This window comes from Hypanus sabinus, chromosome 10 (genome assembly GCF_030144855.1).
Source record: "Hypanus sabinus isolate sHypSab1 chromosome 10, sHypSab1.hap1, whole genome shotgun sequence".
NCBI classification, from domain to species: domain Eukaryota; kingdom Metazoa; phylum Chordata; class Chondrichthyes; order Myliobatiformes; family Dasyatidae; genus Hypanus; species Hypanus sabinus.
This window is the reverse complement of record NC_082715.1, coordinates 117,201,023-117,223,370: the sequence shown is the minus strand read 5'-3', so window position 1 is coordinate 117,223,370 and position 22,348 is coordinate 117,201,023.

Genomic DNA, 22,348 nt, shown 5'->3' with positions numbered 1-22,348 from the left:
AGGTTGTGACACTGATATACAGTATGTGTCGAGAGAGGCCAGGGAGGAGACCGGTGAGGTTGTGACACTGATGTACAGTATGTTGTGAGAGAGGCCAGGGAGGAGACCAGTGAGGTTGTGACACCGATGTACAGTATGTGTCGAGAGAGGCCAGAGAGGAGACCGGTGAGGTTGTGACACTGATGTACAGTATGTGTCGAGAGGGGCCAGGGAGGAGACCGGTGAGGTTGTGACACTGATGTTCAGTATGTTGTGAGAGAGGCCAGGGAGGAGACCGGTGAGGTTGTGACATCGATGTACAGTATGTGTCGAGAGAGGCCAGGGAGGAGACCGTTGAGGTTGTGACACTGATGTACAGCATGTTGCGAGAGAGGCCAGGGAGGAGACCGGTGAGGTTGTGACACTGATGTACAGTATGTTGTGAGAGAGGCCAGGGAGGAGACTGGTGAGGTTGTGACACTGATGTACAGTATGTGTCGAGCGGGGCCAGGGAGGAGACCGGTGAGGTTGTGACACTGATGTACAGTATGTGTCGAGAGAGGCCAGGGAGGAGACCGGTGAGGTTGTGACACTGATGTACGGTATGTGTCGAGAGAGGCCAGGGAGGAGACCGGAGAGGTTGTGACACTGATGTACAGTATGTTGTGAGAGAGGCCAGAGAGGAGACCGGTGAGGTTGTGACACTGATGTACAGTATGTTGTGAGAGAGTCCAGGGAGGAGACCGGTGAGGTTGTGACACTGATGTACAGTATGTTGCGAGAGAGGCCAGGGAGGAGACCGGTGAGGTTGTGACACTGATGTACAGTACGTTGTGAGAGAGTCCAGGGAGGAGACCGGTGAGGTTGTGACACTGATGTACAGTCTGTTGTGAGAGTGGTCAGGGAGGAGACCGGTGAGGTTGTGACACTGATGTACAGTATGTTGTGAGAGAGGCCAGGGAGGAGACCGGTGAGGTTGTGACACTGATGTACAGTATGTTGTGAGAGAGCCCAGGGAGGAGACCGGAGAGGTTGTGACACTGATGTACAGTATGTTGTGAGAGAGGCCAGGGAGGAGACCGGTGAGGTTGTGACACTGATGTACAGTATGTGTCGAGAGAGGCCAGGGAGGAGACCGGTGAGGTTGTGACACTGATGTACAGCATGTTGCGAGAGAGGCCAGGGAGGAGACCGGTGAGGTTGTGACACTGATGTACAGTATGTTGTGAGAGAGCCCAGGGAGGAGACCGGTGAGGTTGTGACACTGACGTACAGTATGTTGTGAGAGAGGCCAGGGAGGAGACCGGTGAGGTTGTGACACTGACGTACAGTATGTTGTGAGAGAGGCCAGGGAGGAGACCGGTGAGGTTGTGACACTGATGTACAGTATGTGTCGAGAGAGGCCAGGGAGGAGACCGGTGAGGTTGTGACACTGATGTACAGCATGTTGCGAGAGAGGCCAGGGAGGAGACCGGTGAGGTTGTGACACTGACGTACAGTATGTTGTGAGAGAGGCCAGGGAGGAGACCGGTGAGGTTGTGACACTGATGTACATTATGTTGTGAGAGAGGCCAGGGAGGAGACCGGTGAGGTTGTGACACTGATGTACAGTATGTGTCGAGAGAGGCCAGGGAGGAGACCGGTGAGGTTGTGACACTGATGTACAGCATGTTGCGAGAGAGGCCAGGGAGGAGACCGGTGAGGTTGTGACACTGATGTACAGTATGTTGTGAGAGAGCCCAGGGAGGAGACCGGAGTGGTTGTGACACTGATGTACAGTATGTTGTGAGAGAGGTCAGGGAGGAGACCGGTGAGGTTGTGACACTGATGTACAGTATGTGTCGAGAGAGGCCAGGGAGGAGACCGGTGAGGTTATGACACTGATGTACAGTATGTTGTGAGAGAGGCCAGGGAGGAGACCGGTGAGGTTGTGACACTGATGTACAGTATGTTGTGAGAGGGGCCAGGGAGGAGTCCGGTGAGGTTGTGACACTGATGTACAGTATGTGTCGAGAGAGGCCTGGGAGGAGACCGGTGAGGTTGTGACAGTGATGTACAGTATGTTGTGAAAGGGGCCAGGGAGGAGACCGGTGAGGTTGTGACACTGATGTACAGTATGTTGTGAGCGAGGCCAGGGAGGAGACCGGTGAGGTTGTGACAGTGATGTACAGTATGTGTCGAGAGAGGCCAGGGAGGGGACCGGTGAGGTTGTGACACTGATGTACAGTATGTTGTGAGAGGGGCCAGGGAGGAGACCGGTGAGGTTGTGACACTGATGTACAGTATGTGTCGAGAGAGGCCTGGGAGGAGACCGGTGAGGTTGTGACAGTGATGTACAGTCTGTTGTGAGAGTGGTCAGGGAGGAGACCGGTGAGGTTGTGACACTGATGTACAGTATGTTGTGAGAGAGGCCAGGGAGGAGACCGGTGAGGTTGTGACACTGATGTACAGTATGTTGTGAGAGAGCCCAGGGAGGAGACCGGAGAGGTTGTGACACTGATGTACAGTATGTTGTGAGAGAGGCCAGGGAGGAGACCGGTGAGGTTGTGACACTGATGTACAGTATGTGTCGAGAGAGGCCAGGGAGGAGACCGGTGAGGTTGTGACACTGATGTACAGCATGTTGCGAGAGAGGCCAGGGAGGAGACCGGTGAGGTTGTGACACTGATGTACAGTATGTTGTGAGAGAGCCCAGGGAGGAGACCGGTGAGGTTGTGACACTGACGTACAGTATGTTGTGAGAGAGGCCAGGGAGGAGACCGGTGAGGTTGTGACACTGATGTACATTATGTTGTGAGAGAGGCCAGGGAGGAGACCGGTGAGGTTGTGACACTGACGTACAGTATGTTGTGAGAGAGGCCAGGGAGGAGACCGGTGAGGTTGTGACACTGATGTACAGTATGTGTCGAGAGAGGCCAGAGAGGAGACTGGTGAGGTTGTTACACTGATGTACAGTATGTTGTGAGAGAGGCCAGGGAGGAGACCGGTGAGGTTGTGACACTGATGTACAGTATGTTGTGAGAGAGGCCAGGGAGGAGACCGGTGAGGTTGTGACACTGACGTACAGTATGTTGTGAGAGAGGCCAGGGAGGAGACCGGTGAGGTTGTGACACTGATGTACATTATGTTGTGAGAGAGGCCAGGGAGGAGACCGGTGAGGTTGTGACACTGATGTACAGTATGTGTCGAGAGAGGCCAGGGAGGAGACCGGTGAGGTTGTGACACTGATGTACAGCATGTTGCGAGAGAGGCCAGGGAGGAGACCGGTGAGGTTGTGACACTGATGTACAGTATGTTGTGAGAGAGCCCAGGGAGGAGACCGGAGTGGTTGTGACACTGATGTACAGTATGTTGTGAGAGAGGTCAGGGAGGAGACCGGTGAGGTTGTGACACTGATGTACAGTATGTTGTGAGAGGGGCCAGGGAGGAGACTGGTGAGGTTGTGACACTGATGTACAGTATGTTGTGAGAGAGGTCAGGGAGGAGACCGGTGAGGTTGTGACACTGATGTACAGTATGTGTCGAGAGAGGCCAGGGAGGGGACCGGTGAGGTTGTGACACTGATGTACAGTATGTTGTGAGAGGGGCCAGGGAGGAGTCCGGTGAGGTTGTGACACTGATGTACAGTATGTGTCGAGAGAGGCCTGGGAGGAGACCGGTGAGGTTGTGACAGTGATGTACAGTATGTTGTGAAAGGGGCCAGGGAGGAGACCGGTGAGGTTGTGACACTGATGTACAGTATGTTGTGAGCGAGGCCAGGGAGGAGACCGGTGAGGTTGTGACAGTGATGTACAGTATGTGTCGAGAGAGGCCAGGGAGGGGACCGGTGAGGTTGTGACACTGATGTACAGTATGTTGTGAGAGGGGCCAGGGAGGAGACCGGTGAGGTTGTGACACTGATGTACAGTATGTGTCGAGAGAGGCCTGGGAGGAGACCGGTGAGGTTGTGACAGTGATGTACAGTATGTTGTGAAAGGGGCCAGGGAGGAGACCGGTGAGGTTGTGACACTGATGTACAGTATGTTGCGACAGAGGCCAGGGAGGAGACCGGTGAGGTTGTGACACTGATGTACAGTATGTTGTGAGAGAGGCCAGGGAGGAGACCGGTGAGGTTGTGACACTGATGTACAGTATGTTGTGAGAGAGGCCAGGGAGGAGACCGGTGAGGTTGTGACACTGATGTACAGTATGTTGTGAGAGAGGCCAGGGAGGAGACCGGTGAGGTTGTGACACTGACGCACAGTATGTTGTGAGAGAGGCCAGGGAGGAGACCGGTGAGGTTGTGACACTGATGTACAGTATGTTGTGAGAGAGGCCAGGGAGGAGACTGGTGAGGTTGTGACACTGATGTACAGTATGTTGTGAGAGAGGCCAGGGAGGGCACCGGTGAGGTTGTGACACTGACGTACAGTATGTTGTGAGAGGGGCCAGGGAGGAGACCGGTGAGGTTGTGACACTGATGTACAGTATGTTGTGAGAGAGGCCAGGGAGGAGACCGGTGAGGTTGTGACACTGACGCACAGTATGTTGTGAGAGAGGCCAGGGAGGAGACCGGTGAGGTTGTGACACTGATGTACAGTATGTTGTGAGAGAGGCCAGGGAGGAGACCGGTGAGGTTGTGACACTGACGTACAGTATGTTGTGAGAGAGGCCTGGGAGGAGACCGGTGAGGTTGTGACACTGATGTACAGTATGTGTCGAGAGAGGCCAGGGAGGAGACCGGTGAGGTTGTGACAGTGATGTACAGTATGTGTCGAGAGAGGCCAGGGAGGAGACCGGTGAGGTTGTGACACTGATGTACAGTATGTTGTGAGAGAGGCCAGGGAGGAGACCGGTGAGGTTCTGACACTGATGTACAGTATGTTGTGAGAGAGGCCAGGGAGGAGACCGGTGAGGTTGTGACACTGATGTACAGTATGTTGCGAGAGAGGCTAGGGAGGAGACCGGTGAGGTTGTGACACTGATGTACAGTATGTTGTGAGAGAGGCCAGGGAGGAGACCGGTGAGGTTGTGACACTGATGTACAGTATATTGTGAGAGAGGCCAGGGAGGTGACCGGTGAGGTTGTCACACTGACGTACAGTATGTTGTGAGAGAGGCCAGGGAGGAGACCGGTGAGGTTGTGACAGTGATGTACAGTATGTTGTGAGAGGGGCCAGGGAGGAGACCGGTGAGGTTGTGACACTGATGTACAGTATGTGTCGAGATAGGCCAGGGAGGAGACCGGTGAGGTTGTGACAATGATGTACAGTATGTTGTGAGAGAGGCCAGGGAGGAGACCGGTGAGGTTGTGACAATGATGTACAGTATGTTGTGAGAGAGGCCAGGGAGGAGACCGGTGAGGTTGTGACAATGATGTACAGTATGTTGTGAGAGAGGCCAGGGAGGAGACCGGTGAGGTTGTGACACTGATGTACAGGATGTTGTGAGAGAGGCCAGGGAGGAGACCGGTGAGATTGTGACACTGATGTACAGTATGTTGTGAGAGAGGCCAGTGAGGAGACCGGTGAGGTTGTGACACTGATGTACAGTATGTTGTGAGAGAGGCCAGGGAGGAGACCGGTGAGGTTGTGACACTGATGTACAGTATGTTGTTGGAGGGGCCAGGGAGGAGACCGGTGAGGTTGTGACAGTGATGTACAGTATGTTGTGAGAGAGGCCAGGGAGGAGACCGGTGAGGTTGTGACACTGATGTACAGTATGTTGTGAGAGGGGCCAGGGAGGAGACCGGTGAGGTTGTGACACTGATGTACAGTATGTGTCGAGAGAGGCCAGGGAGGGGACCGGTGAGGTTGTGACACTGATGTACAGTATGTTGTGAGAGGGGCCAGGGAGGAGACCGGTGAGGTTGTGACACTGATGTACAGTATGTGTCGAGAGAGGCCTGGGAGGAGACCGGTGAGGTTGTGACAGTGATGTACAGTATGTTGTGAAAGGGGCCAGGGAGGAGACCGGTGAGGTTGTGACACTGATGTACAGTATGTTGTGAGCGAGGCCAGGGAGGAGACCGGTGAGGTTGTGACACTGATGTACAGTATGTTGTGAGAGAGGCCAGGGAGGAGACCGGTGAGGTTGTGACACTGATGTACAGTATGTTGTGAGAGAGGCCAGGGAGGAGACCGGTGAGGTTGTGACACTGATGTACAGTATGTTGTGAGAGGGGCCAGGGAGGAGACCGGTCAGGTTGTGACACTGATGTACAGTATGTGTCGAGAGAGGCCAGGGAGGAGACCGGTGAGGTTGTGACAGTGATGTACAGTATGTTGTGAGGGAGGCCAGGGAGGAGACCGGTGAGGTTGTGACACTGATGTACAGTATGTTGCGAGAGAGGCTAGGGAGGAGACCGGTGAGGTTGTGACACTGATGTACAGTATGTTGTGAGAGAGGCCAGGGAGGAGACCGGTGAGGTTGTGACACTGATGTACAGTATATTGTGAGAGAGGCCAGGGAGGTGACCGGTGAGGTTGTCACACTGACGTACAGTATGTTGTGAGAGAGGCCAGGGAGGAGACCGGTGAGGTTGTGACAGTGATGTACAGTATGTTGTGAGAGGGGCCAGGGAGGAGACCGGTGAGGTTGTGACACTGATGTACAGTATGTGTCGAGATAGGCCAGGGAGGAGACCGGTGAGGTTGTGACAATGATGTACAGTATGTTGTGAGAGAGGCCAGGAGGAGACCGGTGAGGTTGTGACAATGATGTACAGTATGTTGTGAGAGAGGCCACGGAGGAGACCGGTGAGGTTGTGACAATGATGTACAGTATGTTGTGAGAGAGGCCAGGGAGGAGACCGGTGAGGTTGTGACACTGATGTACAGGATGTTGTGAGAGAGGCCAGGGAGGAGACCGGTGAGGTTGTGACACTGATGTACAGTATGTTGTGAGAGAGGCCAGGGAGGAGACCGGTGAGGTTGTGACACTGATGTACAGTATGTTGTGAGAGAGGCCAGGGAGGAGACCGGTGAGGTTGTGACACTGATGTACAGTATGTTGTGAGAGAGGCCAGGGAAGAGACCGGTGAGGTTGTGACACTGATGTACAGTATGTTGTGAGAGAGGCCAGGGAGGAGACCGGTGAGGTTGTGACACTGATGTACAGTATGTGTCGAGAGAGGCCAGGGAGGGGACCGGTGAGGTTGTGACACTGATGTACAGTATGTTGTGAGAGGGGCCAGGGAGGAGACCGGTGAGGTTGTGACACTGATGTACAGTATGTGTCGAGAGAGGCCTGGGAGGAGACCGGTGAGGTTGTGACAGTGATGTACAGTATGTTGTGAAAGGGGCCAGGGAGGAGACCGGTGAGGTTGTGACACTGATGTACAGTATGTTGTGAGCGAGGCCAGGGAGGAGACCGGTGAGGTTGTGACACTGATGTACAGTATGTTGTGAGAGAGGCCAGGGAGGAGACCGGTGAGGTTGTGACACTGATGTACAGTATGTTGTGAGAGAGGCCAGGGAGGAGACCGGTGAGGTTGTGACACTGATGTACAGTATGTTGTGAGAGAGGCCAGGGAGGAGACCGGTGAGGTTGTGACACTGACGCACAGTATGTTGTGAGAGAGGCCAGGGAGGAGACCGGTGAGGTTGTGACACTGATGTACAGTATGTTGTGAGAGAGGCCAGGGAGGAGACCGGTGAGGTTGTGACACTGATGTACAGTATGTTGTGAGAGAGGCCAGGGAGGGGACCGGTGAGGTTGTGACACTGACGTACAGTATGTTGTGAGAGGGGCCAGGGAGGAGACCGGTGAGGTTGTGACACTGATGTACAGTATGTTGTGAGAGAGGCAAGGGAGGAGACCGGTGAGGTTGTGACACTGATGTACAGTATGTTGTGAGAGAGGCCAGGGAGGAGACCGGTGAGGTTGTGACACTGACGTACAGTATGTTGTGAGAGAGGCCTGGGAGGAGACCGGTGAGGTTGTGACACTGATGTACAGTATGTGTCGAGAGAGGCCAGGGAGGAGACCGGTGAGGTTGTGACAGTGATGTACAGTATGTTGTGAGAGAGGCCTGGGAGGAGTCCGGTGAGGTTGTGACACTGATGTACAGTATGTTGTGAGAGAGGCCAGGGAGGAGACAGGTGAGGTTGTGACACTGATGTACAGTATGTGTCGAGAGAGGCCAGGGAGGAGACCGGTGAGGTTGTGACAGTGATGTACAGTATGTTGTGAGAGAGGCCAGGGAGGAGACCGGTGAGGTTGTGACACTGATGTACAGTATGTGTCGAGAGAGGCCAGGGAGGAGACCGGTGAGGTTGTGACACTGATGTACAGTATGTTGTGAGAGAGGCCAGGGAGGAGACCGGTGAGGTTGTGACACTGATGTACAGTATATTGTGAGAGAGGCCAGGGAGGTGACCGGTGAGGTTGTCACACTGACGTACAGTATGTTGTGAGAGAGGCCAGGGAGGAGACCGGTGAGGTTGTGACAGTGATGTACAGTATGTTGTGAGAGGGGTCAGGGAGGAGACCGGTGAGGTTGTGACACTGATGTACAGTATGTTGTGAGAGAGGCCAGGGAGGAGACCGGTGAGGTTGTGACACTGATATACAGTATGTGTCGAGAGAGGCCAGGGAGGAGACCGGTGAGGTTGTGACACTGATGTACAGTATGTTGTCAGAGAGGCCAGGGAGGAGACCGGTGAGGTTGTGACACTGATGTACAGTATGTGTTGAGAGAGGCCAGGGAGGAGACCGGTGGGGTTCTGACACTGACGTACAGTATGTTGTGAGAGGGGCCAGGGAGGAGACCGGTGAGGTTGTGACACTGATGTACAGTATGTTGTGAGAGAGGCCAGGGAGGAGACCAGTGAGGTTGTGACACTGATGTACAGTATGTTGTGAGAGGGGCCAGTAAGGAGACCGGTGAGGTTGTGACACTGATGTACAGTATGTGTCGAGAGAGGCCAGGGAGGAGACCGGTGAGGTTGTGACACTGATGTACATTATGTTGTGAGAGAGGCCAGGGAGGAGACCGGTGAGGTTGTGACACTGATGTACAGTATGTTGTGAGAGAGGCCAGGGAGGAGACCGGTGAGGTTGTGACACTGATGTACATTATGTTGTGAGAGAGGCCAGAGAGGAGACCGGTGAGGTTGTGACACTGATGTACAGTATGTTGTGAGAGAGGCCAGGGAGGAGACCGGTGAGGTTGTGACACTGATGTACAGTATGTGTCGAGAGAGGCCAGGGAGGAGACCGGTGAGGATCGACACTGATGTACATTATGTTGTGAGAGAGGCCAGGGAGGAGACCGGTGAGGTTGTGACACTGATGTACAGTATGTTGTGAGAGAGCCCAGGGAGGAGACCGGTGAGGTTGTGACACTGATGTACAGTATGTTGTGAGAGAGGCCAGGGAGGAGACCGGTGAGGTTGTGACACTGATGTACAGTATGTTGTGAGAGAGGCCAGGGAGGAGACCGGTGAGGTTGTGACACTGATGTACAGTATGTGTCGAGAGGGGCCAGGGAGGAGACCGGTGAGGTTGTGACACTGATGTACAGTATGTTGTGAGAGAGGCCAGGGAGGAGACCGGTGAGGTTGTGACACTGATATACAGTATGTTGTGAGAGAGGACAGGGAGGAGACCGGTGAAATTGTGACACTGATGTACAGTATGTTGTGAGAGAGGCCAGGGAGGAGACCGGTGAGGTTGTGACACTGATGTACAGTATGTTGTGAGAGAGGACAGGGAGGAGACCGGTGAGATTGTGACAATGATGTACAGTATGTTGTGAGAGGGGCCAGGGAGGAGACCGGTGAGGTTGTGACACTGATGTACAATATGCTGTGAGAGGGGCCAGGGAGGGGACCGGTGAGGTTTTGACACTGATGTACAGTATGTTGTGAGAGAGGCCAGGGAGGAGACCGGTGAGGTTGTGCCACTGATGTACAGTATGTGTAGAGAGAGGCCAGGGAGGAGACTGGTGAGGTTGTGACACTGATGTACAGTATGTTGTGAGAGAGGCCACGGAGGAGACCGGTGTGGTTGTGACACTGATGTACAGTATGTTGTGAGAGAGGCCAGGGAGGAGAGCGGTGAGGTTGTGACACTGATATACAGTATGTTGTGAGAGAGGCCAGGGAGGAGACCGGTGAGGTTGTGCCACTGATGTACAGTATGTTGTGAGAGAGGCCAGGGAGGAGACCGGTGAGGTTGTGACACTGATATACAGTATGTTGTGAGAGAGGCCAGGGAGGAGACCGGTGAGGTTGTGTCACTGATGTAAAGTATGTTGTGAGAGGCGCCAGGGAGGAGACCGGTGAGGTTGTGACACTGATGTACAGTATGTTGTGAGAGAGGCCAGGGAGCAGACCGGTGGGGTTCTGACACTGATGTACAGTATGTTGTGAGAGAGGCCAGGGAGGAGAGCGGTGAGGTTGTGACACTGATGTACAGTATGTTGTGAGAGAGGCCAGGGAGGAGACCGGTGAGGTTGTGTCACTGATGTAAAGTATGTTGTGAGAGGCGCCAGGGAGGAGACCGGTGAGGTTGTGACACTGATGTACAGTATGTTGTGAGAGAGGCCAGGGAGCAGACCGGTGGGGTTCTGACACTGATGTACAGTACGTTGTGAGAGAGGCCAGGGAAGAGACCAGTGAGGTTGTGACACTGATGTACAGTATGTTGTGAGAGGGGCCAGGGAGGAGACCGGTGAGGTTGTGACACTGATGTACAGTATGTTGTGAGAGAGGCCAGAGAGGAGACCGGTGAGGTTGTGACACTGATGTACAGTATGTTGTGAGAGAGGACAGGGAGGAGACCGGTGAGGTTGTGACACTGATGTACAGTATGTGTCGAGAGGGGCCGGGGAGGAGACCGGTGAGGTAGTGACACTGATGTACAGTATGTTGTGAGAGGGGCCAGGGAGGAGACCGGTGAGGTTGTGACACTGATGTACAGTATATGTCGAGAGAGGCCAGGGAGGAGACCGGTGAGGTTGTGACACTGATGTACAGTATGTGTCGAGAGAGGCCAGGGAGGAGACCGGTGAGGTTGTGACACTGATGTACAGTATGTGTCGAGAGAGGCCAGGGAGGAGACCGGTGAGGTTGTGACACTGATATACAGTATGTTGTGAGAGAGGCCAGGGAGGAGACCGGTGAGGTTGTGACACTGATGTGCAGTATGTTGTGAGAGGGGCCAGGGAGGAGACCGGTGAGGTTGTGACACTGATATACAGTATGTTGTGAGAGGGGCCAGGGAGGAGACCGGTGAGGTTGTGACACTGATGTACAGTATGTTGTGAGAGAGGCCAGGGAGGAGACCGGAGAGGTTGTGACACTGATGTACAGTATGTGTCGAGAGAGGCCAGGGAGGAGACCGGTGAGGTTGTGACACTGATGTACAGTATGTTGTCAGAGAGGCCAGGGAGGAGACCGGTGAGGTTGTGACACTGATGTACAGTATGTGTTGAGAGAGGCCAGGGAGGAGACCGGTGGGGTTCTGACACTGACGTACAGTATGTTGTGAGAGGGGCCAGGGAGGAGACCGGTGAGGTTGTGACACTGATGTACAGTATATTGTGAGAGAGGCCAGGGAGGAGACCGGTGAGGTTGTGACACTGATGTACAGTATGTGTCGAGAGAGGCCAGGGAGGAGACCGGTGAGGTTGTGACACTGATGTACAGTATGTTGTGAGAGAGGCCAGGGAAGAGACCAGTGAGGTTGTGACACTGATGTACAGTATGTGTCGAGAGAGGCCAGGGAGGAGACCGGTGAGGTTGTGACACTGATGTACATTATGTTGTGAGAGAGGCCAGGGAGGAGACCGGTGAGGTTGTGACACTGATATACAGTATGTGTCGAGAGAGGCCAGGGAGGAGACCGGTGAGGTTGTGACACTGATGTACATTATGTTGTGAGAGAGGCCAGGGAGGAGACCGGTGAGGTTGTGACACTGATGTACAGTATGTGTCGAGAGAGGCCAGGGAGGGGACCGGTGAGGTTGTGACACTGATGTACAGTATGTGTCGAGAGAGGCCAGGGAGGAGACCGGTGAGGTTGTGACACTGATATACAGTATGTGTCGAGAGAGGCCAGGGAGGAGACCGGTGAGGTTGTGACACTGATGTACATTATGTTGTGAGAGAGGCCAGGGAGGAGACCGGTGAGGTTGTGACACTGATGTACAGTATGTTGTGAGAGAGGCCAGGGAGGAGACCGGTGTGGTTGTGACACTGATATACAGTATGTTGTGAGAGAGCCCAGGGAGGAGACCGGTGAGGTTGTGACACTGATGTACAGTATGTTGTGAGAGAGGCCAGGGAGGAGACCGGTGAGGTTGTGACACTGATGTACAGTATGTTGTGAGAGAGGCCAGGGAGGAGACCGGTGAGGTTGTGACACTGATGTACAGTATGTGTCGAGAGGGGCCAGGGAGGAGACCGGTGAGGTTGTGACACTGATGTACAGTATGTTGTGAGAGAGGCCAGGGAGGAGACCGGTGAGGTTGTGACACTGATATACAGTATGTTGTGAGAGAGGCCAGGGAGGAGACCGGTGAGGTTGTGACACTGATGTACAGTATATTGTGAGAGAGGCCAGGGAGGAGACCAGTGAGGTTGTGACACTGATGTACAGTATGTTGTGAGAGAGGCCAGGGAGGAGACCGGTGAGGTTGTGACACTGATGTACATTATGTTGTGAGAGAGGCCAGGGAGGAGACCGGTGAGGTTGTGACACTGATGTACAGTATGTTGTGAGAGAGGCCAGGGAGGAGACCGGTGAGGTTGTGACACTGATGTACAGTATGTTGTGAGAGAGGCCAGGGAGGAGACCAGTGAGGTTGTGACACTGATGTACAGTATGTTGTGAGAGAGGACAGGGAGGAGACCGGTGAGGTTGTGACACTGATGTACAGTATGTGTCGAGAGGGGCCAGGGAGGAGACCGCTGAGGTAGTGACACTGATGTACAGTATGTTGTGAGAGGGGCCAGGGAGGAGACCGGTGAGGTTGTGACACTGATGTACAGTATGTTGTGAGAGAGGCCAGGGACGAGACCGGTGAGGTTGTGACACTGATATACAGTATGTGTCGAGAGAGGCCAGGGAGGAGACCGGTGAGGTTGTGACACTGATGTACAGTATGTTGTGAGAGAGGACAGGGAGGAGACCGGTGAGGTTGTGACACTGATGTACAGTATGTGTCGAGAGAGGCCAGGGAGGAGACCGGTGAGGTTGTGACACTGATGTACAGTATGTTGTGAGAGAGGCCAGGGAGGAGACCGGTGAGGTTGTGACACTGATGTACAGTATGTGTCGAGAGGGGCCAGGGAGGAGACCGGTGAGGTTGTGACACTGATGTACAGTATGTTGTGAGAGAGGCCAGGGAGGAGACCGGTGAGGTTGTGACACTGATGTACAGTATGTTGTGAGAGGGGCCAGGGAGGAGACCGGTGAGGTTGTGACACTGATGTACAGTATGTGTCGAGAGAGGCCAGAGAGGAGACCGGTGAGGTTGTGACACTGATGTACAGTATGTTGTGAGAGAGTCCAGAGAGGAGACCGGTGAGGTTGTGACACTGATGTACAGTATGTTGTGAGAGAGGCCAGGGAGGAGACCGGTGAGGTTGTGACACTGATGTACAGTAGGTGTCGAGAGAGGCCAGGGAGGAGACCGGTGAGGTTGTGACACTGATGTACAGTATGTTGTCAGAGAGGCCAGGGAGGAGACCGGTGAGGTTGTGACACTGATGTACAGTATGTGTCGAGAGAGGCCAGGGAGGAGACCGGTGGGGTTCTGACACTGACGTACAGTATGTTGTGAGAGGGGCCAGGGAGGAGACCGGTGAGGTTGTGACACTGATGTACAGTATGTTGTGAGAGAGGCCAGGGAAGAGACCAGTGAGGTTGTGACACTGATGTACAGCATGTTGTGAGAGAGGCCAGGGAGGAGACCGGTGAGGTTGTGACACTGATGTACAGTATGTTGTGAGAGAGTCCAGAGAGGAGACCGGTGAGGTTGTGACACTGATGTACAGTATGTTGTGAGAGGGGCCAGGGAGGAGACCGGTGAGGTTGTGACACTGATGTACAGTATGTTGTGAGAGAGGCCAGGGAGGAGACCGGTGAGGTTGTGACAATGACGTACAGTATGTTGTGAGAGGGGCCAGGGAGGAGACCGGTGAGGTTGTGACACTGATGTACAGTATGTTGCGACAGAGGCCAGGGAGGAGACCGGTGAGGTTGTGACACTGATGTACAGTATGTGTCGAGAGGGGCCAGGGAGGAGACCGGTGAGGTTGTGACACTGATGTACAGTATGTTGTGAGAGAGGCCAGGGAGGAGACCGGTGAGGTTGTGACACTGATGTACAGTATGTTGTGAGAGAGGCCAGGGAGGAGACCGGTGAGGTTGTGACAGTGATGTACAGTATGTTGTGAGAGAGGCCAGAGAGGAGACCGGTGAGGTTGTGACACTGATGTACAGTATGTTGTGAGAGAGGCCAGGGAGGAGACCGGTGAGGTTGTGACACTGATGTACCGTATGTTGTGAGAGAGGCCAGGGAGGAGACCGGTGAGGTTGTGACACTGATGTACAGTATGTTGTGAGAGAGGCCAGGGAGGAGACCGGTGAGGTTGTGACACTGATGTACAGTATGTGTCGAGAGAGGCCAGGGAGGAGACCGGTGAGGTTGTGACACTGATGTACAGTATGTTGTGAGAGAGGCCAGGGAGGAGACCGGTGAGGTTGTGACACTGATGTACAGTATGTTGTGAGAGGGGCCAGGGAGGAGACCGGTGAGGTTGTGACACTGATGTACAGTATGTTGTGAGAGAGGCCAGGGAGGAGACCGGTGAGGTTGTGACACTGATGTACAGTATGTGTCGAGAGAGGCCAGGGAGGAGACCGGTGAGGTTGTGACACTGATGTACAGTATGTTGTGAGAGAGGCCAGGGAGGAGACCGGTGAGGTTGTGACACTGATGTACAGTATGTTGTGAGAGAGGCCAGGGAGGAGACCGGTGAGGTTGTGACAATGATGTACAGTATGTTGTCAGAGAGGCCAGGGAGGAGACCGGTGAGGTTGTGACACTGATGTACAGTATGTGTCGAGAGAGGCCAGGGAGGAGATAGGTGGGATTCTGACACTGACGTACAGTATGTTGTGAGAGGGGCCAGGGAGGAGACCGGTGAGGTTGTGACACTGATGTACAGTATGTTGTGAGAGAGGCCAGGGAAGAGACCAGTGAGGTTGTGACACTGATGTACAGTATGTTGTGAGAGAGGCCAGGGAGGAGACCAGTGAGGTTGTGACACTGATGTACAGTATGTTGTGAGAGAGGCCAGGGAGGAGACCGGTGAGGTTGTGACACTAATGTACAGTATGTGTCGAGAGAGGCCAGGGAGGAGACCGGTGAGGTTGTGACACTGATGTACAGTATGTTGTCAGAGAGGCCAGGGAGGAGACCGGTGAGGTTGTGACACTGATGTACAGTATATTGTCAGAGAGGCCAGGGAGGAGACCGGTGAGGTTGTGACACTAATGTACAGTATGTGTCGAGAGAGGCCAGGGAGGAGACTGGTGAGGTTGTTACACTGATGTACAGTATGTGTCGAGAGAGGCCAGGGAGGAGACCGGTGGGGTTCTGACACTGACGTACAGTATGTTGTTGGAGGGGCCAGGGAGGAGACCGGTGAGGTTGTGACACTGATGTACAGTATGTTGTGAGAGAGGCCAGGGAAGAGACCAGTGAGGTTGTGACACTGATGTACAGTATGTTGTGAGAGAGGCCAGGGAGGAGACTAGTGAGGTTGTGACACTGATGTACAGTATGTTGTGAGAGGGGCCAGTGAGGAGACCGGTGAGGTTGTGACACTGATGTACAGTATGTTGTGAGAGAGGCCAGGGAGGAGACCGGTGAGGTTGTGACACTGATGTACAGTATGTTGTGAGAGAGTCCAGGGAGGAGACCGGTGAGGTTGTGACACTGATGTACAGTATGTTGTGAGAGGGGCCAGGGAGGAGACCGGTGAGGTTGTGACACTGATGTACAGTATGTTGTGAGAGAGTCCAGGGAGGAGACCGGTGAGGTTGTGACACTGATGTACAGTATGTTGTGAGAGGGGCCAGGGAGGAGACCGGTGAGGTTGTGACACTGATATACAGTATGTTGTGAGAGAGGCCAGGGAGGAGACCGGAGAGGTTGTGACACTGATGTACAGTATGTTGTGAGAGAGGCCAGGGAGGAGACCGGTGAGGTTGTGACACTGATGTACAGTATGTGTCGAGAGAGGCCAGGGAGGAGACCGGTGAGGTTGTGACAGTGATGTACTTACTGTATGTTGTGAGAGAGGCCAGGGAGGAGACAGGTGAGGTTGTGACACCGATGTACAGTATGTTGTGAGAGAGGCCAGGGAGGAGACCGGTGAGGTTGTGACACTGATGTACAGTATGTGTCGAGAGAGGCCAGGGAGGAGACTGGTGAGGTTGTGACACTGATGTACAGTATGTTGTGAGAGGGGCCAGGGAGGAGACCGGTGAGGTTGTGACACTGATGTGCAGTATGTTGTGAGAGAGGCCAGGGAGGAGACCGGTGAGGTAGTGACACTGATGTACAGTATGTTGTGAGAGAGGCCAGGGAGGAGACCGGTGAGGTTGTGACACTGATGTACAGTATGTGTCGAGAGAGGCCAGGGAGGAGACCGGTGAGGTTGTGACACTGATATACAGTATGTGTCGAGAGAGGCCAGGGAGGAGACCGGTGAGGTTGTGACACTGATGTACAGTATGTTGTGAGAGAGGCCAGGGAGGAGACCAGTGAGGTTGTGACACCGATGTACAGTATGTGTCGAGAGAGGCCAGAGAGGAGACCGGTGAGGTTGTGACACTGATGTACAGTATGTGTCGAGAGGGGCCAGGGAGGAGACCGGTGAGGTTGTGACACTGATGTTCAGTATGTTGTGAGAGAGGCCAGGGAGGAGACCGGTGAGGTTGTGACATCGATGTACAGTATGTGTCGAGAGAGGCCAGGGAGGAGACCGTTGAGGTTGTGACACTGATGTACAGCATGTTGCGAGAGAGGCCAGGGAGGAGACCGGTGAGGTTGTGACACTGATGTACAGCATGTTGCGAGAGAGGCCAGAGAGGAGACCGGTGAGGTTGTGACACTGATGTACAGTATGTTGTGAGAGAGGCCAGGGAGGAGACTGGTGAGGTTGTGACACTGATGTACAGTATGTGTCGAGCGGGGCCAGGGAGGAGACCGGTGAGGTTGTGACACTGATGTACAGTATGTTGTGAGAGAGGCCAGGGAGGAGACCGGTGAGGTTGTGACACTGATGTACAGTATGTGTCGAGAGAGGCCAGGGAGGAGACCGGTGAGGTTGTGACACTGATGTACGGTATGTGTCGAGAGAGGCCAGGGAGGAGACCGGAGAGGTTGTGACACTGATGTACAGTATGTTGTGAGAGAGGCCAGAGAGGAGACCGGTGAGGTTGTGACACTGATGTACAGTATGTTGTGAGAGAGTCCAGGGAGGAGACCGGTGAGGTTGTGACACTGATGTACAGTATGTTGCGAGAGAGGCCAGGGAGGAGACCGGTGAGGTTGTGACACTGATGTACAGTACGTTGTGAGAGAGTCCAGGGAGGAGACCGGTGAGGTTGTGACACTGATGTACAGTCTGTTGTGAGAGTGGTCAGGGAGGAGACCGGTGAGGTTGTGACACTGATGTACAGTATGTTGTGAGAGAGGCCAGGGAGGAGACCGGTGAGGTTGTGACACTGATGTACAGTATGTTGTGAGAGAGCCCAGGGAGGAGACCGGAGAGGTTGTGACACTGATGTACAGTATGTTGTGAGAGAGGCCAGGGAGGAGACCGGTGAGATTGTGACACTGATGTACAGTATGTGTCGAGAGAGGCCAGGGAGGAGACCGGTGAGGTTGTGACACTGATGTACAGTATGTGTCGAGAGTGGCCAGGGAGGAGACCGGAGAGGTTGTGACACTGATGTACAGTATGTTGTGAGAGAGGCCAGGGAGGAGACCGGTGAGGTTGTGACACTGATGTACAGTATGTGTCGAGAGAGGCCAGGGAGGAGACCGGTGATTTTGTGACACTGATGTACAGCATGTTGCGAGAGAGGCCAGGGAGGAGACCGGTGAGGTTGTGACACTGATGTACAGTATGTTGTGAGAGAGCCCAGGGAGGAGACCGGTGAGGTTGTGACACTGACGTACAGTATGTTGTGAGAGAGGCCAGGGAGGAGACCGGTGAGGTTGTGACACTGATGTACATTATGTTGTGAGAGAGGCCAGGGAGGAGACCGGTGAGGTTGTGACACTGACGTACAGTATGTTGTGAGAGAGGCCAGGGAGGAGACCGGTGAGGTTGTGACACTGATGTACAGTATGTGTCGAGAGAGGCCAGGGAGGAGACCGGTGAGGTTGTGACACTGATGTACAGCATGTTGCGAGAGAGGCCAGGGAGGAGACCGGTGAGGTTGTGACACTGACGTACAGTATGTTGTGAGAGAGGCCAGGGAGGAGACCGGTGAGGTTGTGACACTGATGTACATTATGTTGTGAGAGAGGCCAGGGAGGAGACCGGTGAGGTTGTGACACTGATGTACAGTATGTGTCGAGAGAGGCCAGGGAGGGGACCGGTGAGGTTGTGACACTGATGTACAGTATGTTGTGAGAGAGCCCAGGGAGGAGACCGGAGTGGTTGTGACACTGATGTACAGTATGTTGTGAGAGAGGTCAGGGAGGAGACCGGTGAGGTTGTGACACTGATGTACAGTATGTGTCGAGAGAGGCCAGGGAGGAGACCGGTGAGGTTATGACACTGATGTACAGTATGTTGTGAGAGAGGCCAGGGAGGAGACCGGTGAGGTTGTGACACTGATGTACAGTATGTTGTGAGAGAGGCCAGGGAGGAGTCCGGTGAGGTTGTGACACTGATGTACAGTATGTGTCGAGAGAGGCCTGGGAGGAGACCGGTGAGGTTGTGACAGTGATGTACAGTATGTTGTGAAAGGGGCCAGGGAGGAGACCGGTGAGGTTGTGACACTGATGTACAGTATGTTGTGAGCGAGGCCAGGGAGGAGACCGGTGAGGTTGTGACAGTGATGTACAGTATGTGTCGAGAGAGGCCAGGGAGGGGACCGGTGAGGTTGTGACACTGATGTACAGTATGTTGTGAGAGGGGCCAGGGAGGAGACCGGTGAGGTTGTGACACTGATGTACAGTATGTGTCGAGAGAGGCCTGGGAGGAGACCGGTGAGGTTGTGACAGTGATGTACAGTCTGTTGTGAGAGTGGTCAGGGAGGAGACCGGTGAGGTTGTGACACTGATGTACAGTATGTTGTGAGAGAGGCCAGGGAGGAGACCGGTGAGGTTGTGACACTGATGTACAGTATGTTGTGAGAGAGCCCAGGGAGGAGACCGGAGAGGTTGTGACACTGATGTACAGTATGTTGTGAGAGAGGCCAGGGAGGAGACCGGTGAGGTTGTGACACTGATGTACAGTATGTGTCGAGAGAGGCCAGGGAGGAGACCGGTGAGGTTGTGACACTGATGTACAGCATGTTGCGAGAGAGGCCAGGGAGGAGACCGGTGAGGTTGTGACACTGATGTACAGTATGTTGTGAGAGAGCCCAGGGAGGAGACCGGTGAGGTTGTGACACTGACGTACAGTATGTTGTGAGAGAGGCCAGGGAGGAGACCGGTGAGGTTGTGACACTGATGTACATTATGTTGTGAGAGAGGCCAGGGAGGAGACCGGTGAGGTTGTGACACTGATATACAGTATGTTGCGAGAGAGGCCAGGGAGGAGACCGGTGAGGTTGTGACACTGACGTACAGTATGTTGTGAGAGAGGCCAGGGAGGAGACCGGTGAGGTTGTGACACTGATGTACATTATGTTGTGAGAGAGGCCAGGGAGGAGACCGGTGAGGTTGTGACACTGATGTACAGTATGTGTCGAGAGAGGCCAGGGAGGAGACCGGTGAGGTTGTGACACTGATGTACAGCATGTTGCGAGAGAGGCCAGGGAGGAGACCGGTGAGGTTGTGACACTGATGTACAGTATGTTGTGAGAGAGCCCAGGGAGGAGACCGGAGTGGTTGTGACACTGATGTACAGTATGTTGTGAGAGAGGTCAGGGAGGAGACCGGTGAGGTTGTGACACTGATGTACAGTATGTGTCGAGAGAGGCCAGGGAGGGGACCGGTGAGGTTGTGACACTGATGTACAGTATGTTGTGAGAGGGGCCAGGGAGGAGTCCGGTGAGGTTGTGACACTGATGTACAGTATGTGTCGAGAGAGGCCTGGGAGGAGACCGGTGAGGTTGTGACAGTGATGTACAGTATGTTGTGAAAGGGGCCAGGGAGGAGACCGGTGAGGTTGTGACACTGATGTACAGTATGTTGTGAGCGAGGCCAGGGAGGAGACCGGTGAGGTTGTGACAGTGATGTACAGTATGTGTCGAGAGAGGCCAGGGAGGGGACCGGTGAGGTTGTGACACTGATGTACAGTATGTTGTGAGAGGGGCCAGGGAGGAGACCGGTGAGGTTGTGACACTGATGTACAGTATGTGTCGAGAGAGGCCTGGGAGGAGACCGGTGAGGTTGTGACAGTGATGTACAGTATGTTGTGAAAGGGGCCAGGGAGGAGACCGGTGAGGTTGTGACACTGATGTACAGTATGTTGTGAGAGAGGCCAGGGAAGAGACCAGTGAGGTTGTGACACTGATGTACAGCATGTTGTGAGAGAGGCCAGGGAGGAGACCGGTGAGGTTGTGACACTGATGTACAGTATGTTGTGAGAGAGTCCAGAGAGGAGACCGGTGAGGTTGTGACACTGATGTACAGTATGTTGTGAGAGGGGCCAGGGAGGAGACCGGTGAGGTTGTGACACTGATGTACAGTATGTTGTGAGAGAGGCCAGGGAGGAGACCGGTGAGGTTGTGACAATGACGTACAGTATGTTGTGAGAGGGGCCAGGGAGGAGACCGGTGAGGTTGTGACACTGATGTACAGTATGTTGCGACAGAGGCCAGGGAGGAGACCGGTGAGGTTGTGACACTGATGTACAGTATGTGTCGAGAGGGGCCAGGGAGGAGACCGGTGAGGTTGTGACACTGATGTACAGTATGTTGTGAGAGAGGCCAGGGAGGAGACCGGTGAGGTTGTGACACTGATGTACAGTATGTTGTGAGAGAGGCCAGGGAGGAGACCGGTGAGGTTGTGACAGTGATGTACAGTATGTTGTGAGAGAGGCCAGAGAGGAGACCGGTGAGGTTGTGACACTGATGTACAGTATGTTGTGAGAGAGGCCAGGGAGGAGACCGGTGAGGTTGTGACACTGATGTACCGTATGTTGTGAGAGAGGCCAGGGAGGAGACCGGTGAGGTTGTGACACTGATGTACAGTATGTTGTGAGAGAGGCCAGGGAGGAGACCGGTGAGGTTGTGACACTGATGTACAGTATGTGTCGAGAGAGGCCAGGGAGGAGACCGGTGAGGTTGTGACACTGATGTACAGTATGTTGTGAGAGAGGCCAGGGAGGAGACCGGTGAGGTTGTGACACTGATGTACAGTATGTTGTGAGAGAGGCCAGGGAGGAGACCGGTGAGGTTGTGACAATGATGTACAGTATGTTGTCAGAGAGGCCAGGGAGGAGACCGGTGAGGTTGTGACACTGATGTACAGTATGTGTCGAGAGAGGCCAGGGAGGAGATAGGTGGGATTCTGACACTGACGTACAGTATGTTGTGAGAGGGGCCAGGGAGGAGACCGGTGAGGTTGTGACACTGATGTACAGTATGTTGTGAGAGAGGCCAGGGAAGAGACCAGTGAGGTTGTGACACTGATGTACAGTATGTTGTGAGAGAGGCCAGGGAGGAGACCAGTGAGGTTGTGACACTGATGTACAGTATGTTGTGAGAGAGGCCAGGGAGGAGACCGGTGAGGTTGTGACACTAATGTACAGTATGTGTCGAGAGAGGCCAGGGAGGAGACCGGTGAGGTTGTGACACTGATGTACAGTATGTTGTCAGAGAGGCCAGGGAGGAGACCGGTGAGGTTGTGACACTGATGTACAGTATGTGTCGAGAGAGGCCAGGGAGGAGACCGGTGGGGTTCTGACACTGACGTACAGTATGTTGTTGGAGGGGCCAGGGAGGAGACCGGTGAGGTTGTGACACTGATGTACAGTATGTTGTGAGAGAGGCCAGGGAAGAGACCAGTGAGGTTGTGACACTGATGTACAGTATGTTGTGAGAGAGGCCAGGGAGGAGACTAGTGAGGTTGTGACACTGATGTACAGTATGTTGTGAGAGGGGCCAGTGAGGAGACCGGTGAGGTTGTGACACTGATGTACAGTATGTTGTGAGAGAGGCCAGGGAGGAGACCGGTGAG